Source organism: Spermophilus citellus, assembly GCF_964194105.1.
Source record: "Spermophilus citellus genome assembly, chromosome: 14".
Taxonomy (NCBI): Eukaryota; Metazoa; Chordata; class Mammalia; order Rodentia; family Sciuridae; genus Spermophilus; species Spermophilus citellus.
Window position 1 is genome coordinate 97,693,515 of NC_138194.1, and position 14,609 is coordinate 97,708,123.

Sequence of the window (14,609 nt, forward strand, 5' to 3'; positions counted from 1 at the left end):
GATCTCCACCCTGTTAAAGAGGTTGAGGCTGTAGCCAGGAAGAGCCCCCTGAGGGGTTGTACCACACCTCACAGCTCACCATGAAAATCTCCAGAGTGGGGATCCAGGATGACATGCCTGGGAGTGTCGCTGGCCAAGGCAAAGAGTTTACATATTCCAAGAGCTTTGGGAAGGAGAAAAGAATGGGGGATCGGGTGAGAAGGAGCCTCGTCCTGCAGAGACCATGCTTGTTCCTCACCTCCCATCCAGCCAGTGTGCTCCCTTGGTCTCCATTCATTTCTTTCCCCAAAGTCTGCCCTGGTTCAACTGTACTCCAGTCCAACGGGAAAGGGAACAGAGACTAAGGCAGGGCTGGGGACTCAGAGGGAAGCAGAGCCCCCTGAGGCCCAGAGAGCTGTGGCGGCCACATTGCCCACGGGTTGCTGTCTTCTAAGCGCTCCCCATGCCTTGACCAGCTGAGAGGTTTTCCTGTTTCCATTTATTTATATCCATTCATCCAGCACTCACCTCCACTGAGTTGTTTAATATAGAAGGCAGCAAGAGATTTTTGAACTTGAGCTTACCAAGGGGGATAGAAAAAATTTTCCCAAACAGAAGAGTCATATTTGTGATATTAATTAGTCATTTCAGAAAGTACTCAGTGGCACTACAGAATATAAAGTGTTTACCATGTGTCAGGCACTGCCCTCGGGGTTTTACATAAATTAAATATTTCGGTTTTTATAACAAGCTAATGAGGAAGACAGTATTCTTATCCCTACATGATATATGAGAAAAATGAGGCACAGAGAGAGTGAACAGCTTCCCCAAAGTTACACAGCAAGCAGGTGACCAAGTCAGAGTTCAGATAGCCCATCTCCAGGATGCACACTCTCGACAGTTGTCTTCTGTCATCTCTTAGAAAAATGCAAAAAGAAAGATCTCAGCAGAGGGAGAAGATGCAGGAGCGAGCCCTCTTCCTGCACCTGGGCACTGCTCTAGCCAAGGCACCGAGGGGAAGTGGGTCACTGCTCTTCAGAGCTTAGTGGTTGTGCTTTGGCTGAAACAGAGGAGAACAGGATGGAAGCTGGGGCTGAGCCATCAGCATAGCCTCACAGCAGGTCGGGGCCTGGTGGGCCAGGCAGGGAGGCAGGATGCCCGCATAGGAGGGCTTCACCCCACGTCCTCCACGTCCACCACTATACAGCTGCCCCACCCACTCCACTGTGCGCACCAGGCGGAGCCCCCAGGAGCCAAGAAGAGCAGCTGCAGGAGCGGCTGGCCTTCAATGACGAGGGCATTTTGCGTTTTAATTAAGAGCGCGAGCACTTGTTCTTGTTTTCATTACCCAGCCTCTGGCAGGCAAGATGCCTGTACCTGAGAGGAGCAAACCAGGAAGCAGTCACAGCAACACACCGGCAGAAACTCCATGTCCAGAAGGAAGTCCTGGGCCCACGTCCCTCCTTCCCAAAGCTTGGCCTCCAGAAGGGCTGCACTGCCCTTCCTGCCTGGGCCATCCCAGCTCCACCTCCAGTGCCCCGACCGCTGCCCCCACTCCGGACTCACCTCCCTCTTCCCTGACCTGCAGCGCCATTTGCCCCCCACAGCAGTGGGAAGTGGCTTCAGCACCTCCCAGGACATCAGAGGGACTCTGCAGCAGTACTTCCCCAGAGCTCACTCACCAGGGCACACCTCCCTCCCCAGGGGCAGGCCGGGGATGGGGGCCAGCCGAGAGGACTCGCTCAGAGTCCCATGACGAGTAGTGACGGCCTTCTGAGTGAGCAGCGGGCCTTCCTCCCTGGCCCTGGGCTGCCTAGCAAGCTTCCAAGTCCACTAGTACACCTGGGGGCGGTGTGGGGTCTCTTCCCCAAACCCTTGGCGGCCTGTAAGAGCAATGCCCTTCCTGCCCACACCTGCCCGTCCCCGTGAGCCGTCTTCTCTCCACACCTCACACCAGCCAGGGAGCTCGTGTCTTTCTAACTGACAGCTCCACGGCTCTCCTCCCGATCCTGCTGTCTCCTGGGCCTTCGCTCAAGTTCTCTGCCTCCCCTGCCACCCCTTTGAACCCTGTCCAGCAGCCTCCTGGCCCCTCCACCCCAGTTTGAGGAGCGCCTCGTCCACGGGGGGCTCCCTGGTCCTGAACAGGTGCCCTCTTCCTGCTTCCCACCCCCAGAGCGCTTTTATGTGCTAAGGGCCTTAACGCGCCTTTTGTGGTTCTATATCTACCTTTCTGTAATTCCCTTGCCGTCCGCGTCCCCAACAACAGGCCTACATGTGCAGAGATGCAGCTGTATCTATTTTGCTCCTCCCAGCAGCCCTTTCGCCTGCTATTGTGTCTGCCAGCCATGGATACCCAGCTCTCTGTTCACACACACGCACACACAATGCGTATTGAATAAATAAATGGGAAACAAGATAAAAGAAAACAGCAATATGGAAACAGTGCTGGATTTAGATAACCTCAAAAATCCCTTTTACTTTTAGAATTTGATAAGAACATCTTTTTAGACAAGAGGGGGAAACTCAGGTTCCATTCATTTAAAAAGAAAAAAAGTCCTCTGAGAAAAAAATTAGCCTTCTTTATCTAGGCTGTCTAACAGGAGCGTGGGGCCTCCAGGTTTAATTGTGCCATCTGCGGAGGGGCTCATCTCGAGAAGCTGGCGATGAAGATGTTAAAGGTGCTCCTTTCACTGGACAGAGAAGCAGCCTGGCCGCAGCAGCCAACTCAGTGGCCTTTGGAAGAAGCCAAGAGCAAATGAGCTTCTAAATGCCCCACAGCTGCGGAGGAGAGTCCAGATGGGTTCTCTTGGAAGTTGAGCCCCAGCACACAAAACTGTTCTGCCTGCCATTTGCTTAACTCAGCCATGGGGGGAAAAAAAATCTTCCCCCTTTGTTTTGATACACTCCATTGAAAACAAATATTGGGCCCAGCTGTCTCCACTCTCAGATTTAAGAGTTGAAATCAGGACCAGAAAATAGACTTGCTTCTCACCTTCCACAGCTTCACCTCCTACCCCAGGATGGCCCAAAGGAGCAGCAGGGGTTTATTGAGTTTCTGTTCTGGCCTTTAAAGGCTAAAGTAAAATGAGATGCATTCAAAATATAGAATTGAACTGGCTGTACATCAACCAGTTAATTAGCGTTGGCGAGATCATGAAACTTGGCTTCTTAACATATAAAAAGAAGATTAAAAGATTTTATATGAATTCTCTTTCCCACAGGATTCTTTTAAGGACCCAGAGGCATACAGTGCCATGCAGACTTGGGTTGACTCTTGATTCTGTGACTCGTTAGCTGGGTGACCTTAGACACGTCATCTAACACCCCTGGGATTCATGCCGTCCTCATGTCTATACGGAAAAGCGAAGAGCACCTATTGCTTCAAGGGCTGTTGTAAATATTAAATAAGAAAATTTTGAGAAAGTGTTTAGTGTACGACTGGAACATGGTAGGATCCCAAGAAATTATAAAATCAATAGCCATATTAATGTCCCTAAGAAAATACAAACTAGAAATCACCAGAACATTAAGCTTAGTCATGACTGCCATGATTATCAACCAGATCTAACCTGCCCCTTCATGAAGAGTTTGCTAAGAATCATCCTCTTCTCTGTCCTGTTCCCAGATTCCCACAGAACATCTCCATACTGCATGTTTGGAACCTGGATTTTTTCATGTGTTTTCTTCAATGATTTCAGTGACTATTAGAAACAAATGTAGCCTACTTAGATCACATCTCCTGGGCTGGGGGTGGGCAGGGGAAAGTACCTGGGTGGGGGTCCCCTAACTAAGGGCCTAGTCCCCCTCTAGGGGTCTAGGGACTTCATTTGGTTTTTGTTCCAGAACCTAGCATCTCAGGGACTCACCCAGGGTCACCCCATACACACATTAAATACAAACACATCATTATATATACCCCCAATTCTAACTTCAGAGTGAGAAAAGAAGGGTTTGCCTTCAGTAACTTCCAGGTATGAGGACACATCTTCTCATAGCCCTGGGACCCTTGCTAACCTGATGATACCTGGCATGAGTCAGTGCCCAGTCATCATTAGTTGAATGAACCAATGGTTACTATTAATGAGAAGATTTTTAGGTTATCCGTTTTCTACTGCCACATTAACGAAGCAAAACAAGACACCAAAAAGCCTCAGTGACAAACACTAGGTATGTGTTGCTTACCTGTGGCAAGTCAGCTGCAGGAGGGCAGGTGAACTACTGTCTTGGCCAAGAGGTGGTGTGCTTTGCCAATGGGCTCCATCTGTAGAGGAGCAGGCCAGAGCTCTTCCCAAGCCTGGTGCCCTCCTAAGAATCCCAGCTTGCCCAGGCACCTCTGCAGGCAGTGGTGGATAGGCAGGGGACAGGAGACTCCCAGGACACACACAAATGAGCTTCCCCAGTACATCTAGCACAAATTCCAACAGGCTGGGCTGGGCCTGAACCTGACTCTAGCAGTGGCTGAGATCTAAGAGAGAGAATTTGGGCCAGTGCTATTAATGAGCTAGATCTAACAATGGGCCAGGGAGAGGAATGTTTGCCTGGAGACGGCAGATCAGCCATCTCAGCCACTGCATGCAAAGCCATTTGCTTGGCACATGCATGTATTACCCCCCAAGGGAGCACTTCCTCTTCCAGCTCACAGATAAGAAATCTTCAGGTACTGAGTGACTTAGTATATATCTTCTGAATGCCTGGATCCAGGACTCAGAATGGTCCTCCTGGGACCACCAAGATTGTAGTTACCCACACAAAACACTGTGACTGAAAGCCATTGATTTCCTCTGCCCAGCTCCAGATTAGCAGCTGGGAGAAATTCTTCCATCTTTGCAGTTTGTTCACATTGGAAGAATCTGAACACAGGGTGAGGCACAAGTCTGTGATGTTCAAGGTCACTCTACCTGCAGGGGCATCATCTTATGTCACTGCTCCTTACGCCACTGCTGTCACTATTCAAAAAAACATGTATTTGTAGTAACATGTGCCAGCTGTTGGCATATGACAGAGACAGAAGAATAAATCACAGTCCCAAACCCAAAGAACAGCTTGTCTTCCTTAATGGAAAATAGAAAACCAAAAATTATTATACAACGAAAAGCATTACAATGGGCCCATGAAGTATATGGCATGAGATTAAACAATGAGCTCTAGGGAGAAGCTGACCTTGGTGTATGTTCTGAAGGTGGAGGGGGAATTCCAAGGGGAGGAAATTTGTATATTGAGCACTATGGTTCAGCTCCTTAAAATTCCTCCCCATCATCATTGTAGGGGAGACTGAAAAACTAAAAGTCCACATTATACAGACTCCCTTGCAGCTACAATCTAAAGACAAATTAGACTCCACCAATTATATGCATTTCAGTGAGCTATGAGAGGCAGAAATAAGCTAAACCCACCTATCTGCACTTTTTAGTGGTAAAGAAGGTCTTAGGGAAGGAAGGATTTTCTGCCAAGGCATCCCAGGTCTGTCTGCCAGCTTTGGGTCTTCTAGTAGGCATTTGGAATGGCAGCAGAGGTCCTCCAGTCCCTTAAGAGCCTCAGAAATAGAAGCCTCCCTGGTGAATCAATTTTATGCTGATCTGGGAGTGATTCATTCCAGTGATTTTGTTAGCACTGAATTCTTACCCCAAATGCCTTTCTGCTTAAAATACTTAAATTGATTTCTATTTCCTGCACTCAACTTTTACTGGTATTGAATTTGGAGCCAAACAAATCCTTAAAGATGAGAACTTGAGATTTGTTATCTGAGCATACTGGGTTTAAAGACAGGGACAATATCATTGTCCATTGAAAGCAGGCGGCATGACACAAAATAGCAAGACACTTACCTAAACGATTGCCTCTGAGCTTCCAGCTAGGATGATCCAACTGGTATCAGATGTACCTCAGACACAGACAATCATAAAGCTGAGAAATAGAGACAAGGTATCTGTTTCCAGGCGGGCAACATTAAGCTACACAAGACTGGAACTCTCAAGAAGAGAAATTCACAAATGAGCCTCGTAATCACCCCAGATCTCTGTGAAGCAGTAACATCCTGGCTGTGAACTGGTTCTAACATGGCAGAGTAACTCACTGAACTGAACAGGCAGAGAGGCTGGGGCCTTGGAGCAGGGTATCAGAGGGGAGAGAGCTTACTGATGGCGGAACAGGGAGGTGACCAACTAGTCATAGAACAAGCAGAAGGGCTGGGGATATAGCTCAGATGGTGGAGTGCTTACCTCAAATGCACAAGGCCCTGAGTTCAACGCCCGGAACCCCCCAAAAAATTTTTTAAAAACCAAGCAGAAGCAGCAGGTGAGACCACCAGATTTACCACAGGGAGTAGACTAGAGACACTCAAGATTGAGCGGGGGCCCCAGAAATTTGGCCCAACACTAGAGGATCAGGACCTCACTAGCAATTTGTTAACAGCTCAGATATCAAGCCGATATAGCAGAGGGACCTTGATTTAGATTTAAAGACCCTACTTACAGTAAGGCCCACACTAGCACACCCTTGAGATCTACAATAGGAACAGAGTTTAGAGACTGGATCTCCTAAAATGGTAGGGTTCATGAAACACCTTATGCTTTTCACAGATCCATCTTTATAAAGCATCAAATCAACACAAGTTCAAGATGATCACCTATTTTTTTTTCTTTTTTCTTAGATAGACAGAATGCTTTTATTTATTTTTTTGTGTGGTGCTAAGGATCAAACCCAGTGCTTCACACATGCTAGGCAAGCGCTCTGCCACTGAGCTACAGCACCGGTCCCCAGTGATCAGCTATTAATTGGGTCACTTAAAAAAAAAAAAAAAAAAAAATATATATATATATATATATATATATATATATATCAACACACTTCATCTATTTAGTTCAGTGAAAAACATGCAAAGAAACAGAAAGAATGACTTTTAGTCAAGAACATGTCATTTGGGAATCACACCTGAACAGCACAGATGGATGGATGGATGTGCATATATATGTGTGTATTGGTACTAGGAATTTAACCCAGGGGCATTTTTCCACTGAGCTACATTTCCAGCCCTTTTTATCTTTATTTTATTTTATTTTGAGACAGGGTCTTGCTAAGTTGCTGAGGCTGGCCTTAAACTTGTGAACCTCCTACCTCAGCCCCCCGAGTTACTGGAATTATAGGCATGCACTACCATGCATGGCTACAAATATTTTTTTTTAGCAGACTAAAAATTTAAAGCAGTTTTTACAAATATGTTCATTGAACTAAAGGAAAACATAATGTATATAAGTGAACAGAGAATCTCAGAAAAGAAATAAAGACTATATTAAAAATATGAAAGGAAATTCTAGAATAAGCCAGGCATGGAGTCACATACCTGTGATCCCAGAGACTCCAGAGTCTAAGGCAGAAGGATCACAAGTTCAAGGCCAACCTCAGCAACTTAACAAGGCCTGAAACAATTTAGTGAGACCTGTCTCAAAATAAAAAGTAAAAAGGGTTGGGGACATGGCTCAGTGGTTAAGCACCTGGGTTCAATGCCCCCCTCAAAAGAAAGACAAGAAGAAAGAAAGAAAGAAAAGAATTGAATGGGCTAAACAGCAGATCGAAAATGACAAAAGAGCCAATGAACTTGATAATAGATCAACAGATTCTCAATCTTAAGAGCAGAGAGAAGAGGAGAGGGGGAGGGAAGAGTAAGCAGGGCATGTACAACAATACCTGAGGCCTCCCCAAGGACCTGAAGACCGCGTGTTCAATGAGAGTCCCAGAAGGAGAAGAGAATGAGAACAGAGCAGAAAAAAAATACTGTATTAATAATGGGCCATTAGATAGAAAGTAGGAATCCTCAGAGCCTTTACTAGGCTATGCATTAAGAATCTACAGAATTTTCAAAAGAGTGGCATAAACAGAGCCTTCCAAGGATATTTTACCCTAGAAGCTTTGCACATGGGGAAAACCACAGAACTATGTTCTGTAGAATTGTCTCTGGGAAACATCTACAAATTGGAAATGCACCCGAGGTCCTCCTGGGCTCCCTGAGAGTGACAATAATGAAGAAGCGGGTGAGACTGTCAGTGACAAGTGTATTCTAGGAAGTCAGTGGAGGACACAGAAAGTGGAAGGAGCTAGGGGAAGTATCCTCCACAGGTCTCCATCCCTGATCCTGAGCCAGGCCCTGGAGCTCTACCCGACAGATCCACATCCACGAGCATCACTTAGTGGACACAGCCCTGGGGGCCTGGGGAGATCTGGGTGAAGGACTCAGAAAACTCATTTCCACCAAAGGAGACAGGAACTCTGGAGACCTGCCAAGATCCAGGTGGTGAGGACTGCTTTGTGTTTTCATTTCATTTCTTGAAAGGGACAGAACTGTGGGGAAGGCTACACAGCAACAGAGAAATAGCATGAAGCCACAAATCACAGGAATCTGGACCACAGCTGGGTCTAACCAGCACTTCCTGTGTGACAAATGGAAGAACTTGCAGAAGCACCAACAGAATGAGGCAGGAAACACACACAGAAACTCAAGCAACCACCGAGACAGGGACCCACCCGTCACTGCCTGCGAGGAAGCTCAACCTGCCCTCTGATGATTTGGGAATCGCACCCACCAAACCAGAGTGAAGGCAGATCCACAGGAGAAAGGTATCGTGTGTGAACATGCGAGGGTGCCAGGAGCCACGCAAAACATAATATTCATAGACAGGGCTTGATGGTTGGAACTTAAATACACACGCTCTTCCTAGAGGATGGGGAAAGTGGGGAACTGCAGGCACTTTTAGAGAGTGATTTTAGGAGGAATGAGTGAAACCAGAAAACATGTAAGCATTTCTTTATACACATATTGGTAATATTCTTGAACACCTAGAATTGAGTTGAAATGTGTTCACATACCTAAGGGTTTTTGTTTTGTTTTGTTTTGGGCATGTATGGAAATGTTCCCTTTCTCCCTAACATGTGCTTCATAAAATTGATTTGCCACCAGTACACTGTCTCCTATTTCTATATGCTAGGAATAAAATGGCGTATGTCCACTCATTCCTGTCATCCCCCATGGCCAGATACTAAATGTGATTTTCCAATCTTCTACTCCAACTCAAAACCAGCTCACCAGGGAGAGTTGACTACTCTGAGGCCTGCCAAGAGGTCATCAGAAATGGACTTCTACTTCAAGATGACAGGCATAAGGAGCTGGTAGAAGAGAAAGGGTCTCCTGTATAAAATACAACATGGCAGCCTGGTGGAGTTCCAGGAACATGGGCTTATCATCAGCCACAGGGTTTGGTTTCAGCTTTGCCTTTCACTATGACTTCAGGCTGGCTGGCCAACTTGCCCCACATACAACACAGCACCATCCACCATGCCACCACAGAGAAGCAAGTAGTGGGGGTCAGTGGGATCTGACGCACAGGAGATTAGAGACGAGGTTGGTCCAGGAAAACAGAGTCTAGGCGCTCAGTGTTCTTGATACTCATTGGCCCCTTCAACATCTGGGCTGAGGAGAACTGAGATTGAAGAATGGGGGCCATTATTGTTTTGTTGTTTAAAGTGACAGGAGGGTACCCATCAACTGTCACTGAATCAGTGGAGACCTGGATCTTTCTCCATCACATGGCTATTGGCAATCAATACTCATCACCCTCATTTCCCAAAATGGCTCAGAATTGTAATTAGGAAGCAGTGGCTGAAAGTCCACATGGAAAATTATTTGGTGGCATCAGAATATAAACCAACAAACGTGAGAGTTGAGATCTGCCTATAACTCGGAAACAAGCCAGAGCACAAGTGAGTGCCATGGCACCCTATGAGTGCCTCCTCTGAGCCCATGCTCCACCCACAGCTCTAGATCCTATGGAGGTCATGTGATAGTCTCTTGTCTCTTCTCTCTCTCTCTCTCTCTCTAAATATATATATATTTAGTCAGCAGTCAGCATCCTTCTAGGGAAGAGAACTTCCAAAGGAGAGGTGTATGCTTTTGTGTCCTCCTGCCCCATAATGGGAGATGGAAGGAATTTCATTCCTTGCAAATAACAGAAGTTGGGGGAAGAAAAGAAGGATTTAGTTCCTTATTATTAATTATTATTAATTAATAATTATTAATTCTTATACCAGATGCGTAGATGCAAACACACACACACACACTCAACCCTGGCAACATGCCCAGTGGTTGCAGGCACAGAGCACTGTGGATCAAGACAAGAGAGTCAGCGGGTAACATGGCCTGAATCTAGCCAACTGGACTATGATGGAGAGGCTGTTGGGAGGAGGAAGTGGTCCCTCACCAGACATGGGATCTGCCGTCCCTTGATTGTGGGCTTTATAGTCTCCAGAACTATGGGAAATGCATTTCTGTTGTTTATGAGCCACTCTGGTCTATGGTATCTTGGTACTGCAGCCAGAGTGGACTAAGACACCCCCACAAATGGGTCATCCATCCCTTCAGAGGAGGACACACATCACCGAATGGTGGGGTACCACAGCGGTTGGTCTGCACCAGTGACCATGTCTTTAGTCTCTTCTTATGCATCCCTGTAATGCTTGGTGTGATTCCCAGGATGGAGCTCTTTGGGAATCCAGGAAGGTTTTGTAGAAGGGCCTCTGTGCACAGCCTCCACAGTCTGTGTCCCATCTCTGGCCTCTTCTGATGGCCACACAAAAGGCAGCGATGTCTCTCTTCACAGCAGGACCACCTCTTTCCTTCCTATCCACTGAGCATGGCGTCGAGCCGTAACTGCACACGCTGCATGTGCTGTATACATAGGGGCCATCCACCAGAAATGTCACTGACAGGAAGCCCATGGAGTTCCTAGGACCAATTCATAATCAGAATGTGCCATGAAATACATGCACAAAGTGCCTCAGAGACCGAGGGGTGTGAACTACCCATCGTGGATGGCGATGCAGCCCTGTTAAACCCGGGGGTGCCACACAAAGATGGAAGAGTGGCAGATAAACAAAAGCCAGGGAACAAATGGTGGAAGGTTGGGGGGGGGGGCTTCTATTCTGAAAATGAACAGCAGCAGCATGGGACAGAGGACCAAAGCCACAGTACTCTGTTGTTTGCCATTCTGCACAGGTGGCAAGCCAGGGGCACCATCACAAATAAATGCTCTTCTTGTTGCTGAATTTATTACTGCCAAAATGCTTAAAGGTGAAAAATCAAAGATTTCTATTAGAGAAAAATATACTTGACCAAGGGACAGGTTTTCTAAGGCTGAGCTGCCAACTTGCTCGACTTTGTCCCAGAGACTCACCCACAGGCATGAAATGTTGGACAGATTCCATGGTGGGGTTTTGTTTTTAGAAAGTTCAAAACTATTCTTAGGGGCCAACAGAGAGACTTGCCATCATCCTCGTCCTAGACATCCTGAGCACCCAGGTCCAAGGGAGGGGCCTGTGTAGGGCCGAGACTCAGAGAGCACAGATTATTGATTGACTGGCAGTGCCCCCCATTCCTCACATGTGGACCCAAAGGGATGCTTAAATGCTAACAGGATCCTCACTGATGCCACCGTCACCATTGCCACCATCACCATCCCAGTTAATATCTAATGTGTATTGGTTTTATACAAATTGCAAGGACAATTTCACGCAGAATGATATGTCTACCTCACAGATGATGGAACCTAGACTGAGTGATTAAGTATCACGTAAACAATAGATTCAGGGTTCCAGCACTGTCTTTCTCAGGCCAGACCATGAAGAAGGTATCCACTGGCTCTTGTGCCATTAATCCAAGGCTCCCATGAGCTCCTCAGATGGGCTTGTTGGCTGTTTTTTTTCACCCCCTCATGTGTCTTGAAATAAAACATCTTTTCTCCTTAGTCCATTCCTATAACTAATGACCCTCCAATTATGAATGAATCAATCAAATAACCTTTTACTAAGCACATATTGATGATAATAATAGCCAGCTTCATGGAGTGCTACCTGTACTCGTGGTTTTGTATTAATCACTTTATGTGGTTACCTCACTCACTTATCATACCAGCTTTACAAATTAGCTACCGCTATTATCAATTTTTTGCCGGTGAAGAAACTGAGACACATAAAATTGTGCATCTTCCCAAAATACACATTTCTAAGTGTCAGAGCCAGAATTATTCGACTCCTATTCTCTCCTGGGAGAGAGAATTACCCCACCACAGTCTCTGTCCCCCTCTGCTCAGTTGAGGCTGCTCTTGGCAAGTGACCAAGTCCTGCACATGGCTCAGTCTCATGATCACTGAGTGCTCCATGTACCTAGTGGTTTTATTAGCAGTTTCTATACACTGGGTTAGCCTCCTGCTTTCAAATGCTTCCTTCAGTGGTCTTCCACGACTCTTGACTCTTCTAGTTGCGGACTGATCCTGTATAGTCACCTCCACTGCCTCTTCCTCATCTCTCTGACCTCTAAGTGTTGGAATGTGTGGGGCTAAAACCCTCCTTTTCTCCCTCTCTCCCACTCACTCCCTGGTGATCCATCCAAGCTTAGAGCTTTGTTCTGTGGTTGCTATTTTCCTTTTTAATTTATTTTTATTAACTCATTTCAATTGTACATATGTGATAGGGTTAGAGCTCAGTGTGATACTTCCATGCATGTTATATCATTCACTGATCAAATCTAACCATACTTTTTCCAAATTTCTCAAATACTAGCAATCACTACTTTACCTTTGGGTCCGTATTTTTTAGCTTCCACATGAGAGGGAATATTCAGGACTTGTATTTTTTAGATTATTTAAACTTAACATAATGTTCTCTTGTTTCATCTATTTTACTGCAAATGAGAGGATTTCTTCTTCTTTATACCTAAATAATAATCCAGTGTGGGTGTGTATATGTGTATCTCACATTTTCTTTCTTGCTCATTGGTTTGTGGGCACCTGGGCAGATTCCATAGCCTAGGTATTGTGAATATGCCACAGTATACCTAGGCATGCAGGTATCTCTTTGGTATGCTGTTCTCATTTCCTTTGTATATAGACCCAGAAGAAGTTAGCTGAATCAAATGGTAGGTCTATCTTTAGTTTTTGAGGACCCTCCCTACTGTTTTCCATAGTGATTGTACTTATTCACATTCTCACCAACAGTGTATAAAAGTTTCTTTTTCTCCACTTCCTCACCAGCTTTTGCTATTTTTTGTTGTTTGTTTTTTGATAGAGCCATTCTAACTAGAGTGAGATGGTATCTCGTTGTAATTTTGATTTGCATTTCACTGAAGGCTCATGACATTGCAGGCTCAGAGGCTTAAACACCATCTATCTATAGGCTAGCAATTCCTAGATTTGCTTCTCCATCCATGACTTGTCCCAGGAATCCTTGAGAGAATATACAAATGATATCTGATAGCTCACACTCAACAGACGGAAAGCAAAACTCCTACTCTGCAACTCAAAAATGCACTCACACACAGTCTCCCCTTCTCTGTTTACACCTCGAGATCATCCTTAACTCCCCCTGTTCTTTCATATTTTATGCATCACCCATCAATAATCACTTCAGGCTCCTCCTTCAAGATATAATCACCATTAGACTATTTCTCACCACTCTGCTATTATTACCCTAAGTCATGGAACCACTTTGGTTCCAGTACTGGGGTGCTCTCCCACTGACCCTTGCCCTGCCTGATCATGAGCTCCAGCTCCAAAAGGGATGATAATACACCTTTGTGATCTCTGTGTACCAGCAGCCATCAAAATACCCAATAAAGTGTCTGTGACTTGAAGGATCTCTGAACCACTCTACCCAGCTGGTGGGGCTGCTTTCCTAAGCCCACCCTCGTCAGACACTATATCCTACTCCCCACCCATTCCACACTCAATGGACCTCCTGGACCATTCCACCATCCATGTGGCTTTACCCAAGTTAAATGAAAAATGCTCACTAAACCCATAGCCCAGTAAATGGGTTATGTCTTTAAGCAATTAATAATCCAGAAAAACCAAAGTACTCCCAGGATGGTATGTGGAAAGCTAAAACAGAGAAACATAATGGAATCCTTAGAAGCAGAAATATTTCCCCCCATGACTGTGAATCAAAAATCTAGTCTTTATAATATAAATTGTTATATTTTAAATTATAAATTATTAAGAATAATTTCTCAACTGTTCCCTGCAAAGCTATCTCAGAGCCCCACGGGTGCTCTCTGACTCTGCCAGTAAGCCTTCAGCTTCTCAAAGCTCACACATTGCCTCTTAATGGATTCGTGTGACTCCAAACACTGGAGATGGAAGCTACAGTGGTCACCAAAGAAGAAAAGTCAATTTCACATCACAGCGAGAAAAGCATTTTCCAAGAAGTTATACACGTCAACAAACAACAATATTCAAGCCTCTGGCATTGGCTTTGTCCAAGGAAATTACTCTTGAATTTAAGAAGGGAAACAGCAAAGAGATTGGGGTGAAGTCACCTGTCTAGAAATTGACAAGACCAGTGACACAAAGTCGAAGCTACATTCTCGAGTGTTGCAAGGTTAACATAAATGCCTGTAAAGATTGCAAACAGCAGGCCACTGATACTGTAACTTCCCCAAAATGCATAAAAATCCTGTCAATTATAAGCTAGTGAGCTTGACTTCCATCATAAAAACTGTCAGATGAAAATGAGAAACTTCTTTATAAACCCAGTATTAAATATGACTTATCGAATCAGTCCTTGCTGGGCTTGCCGTTGAAATGAACTCA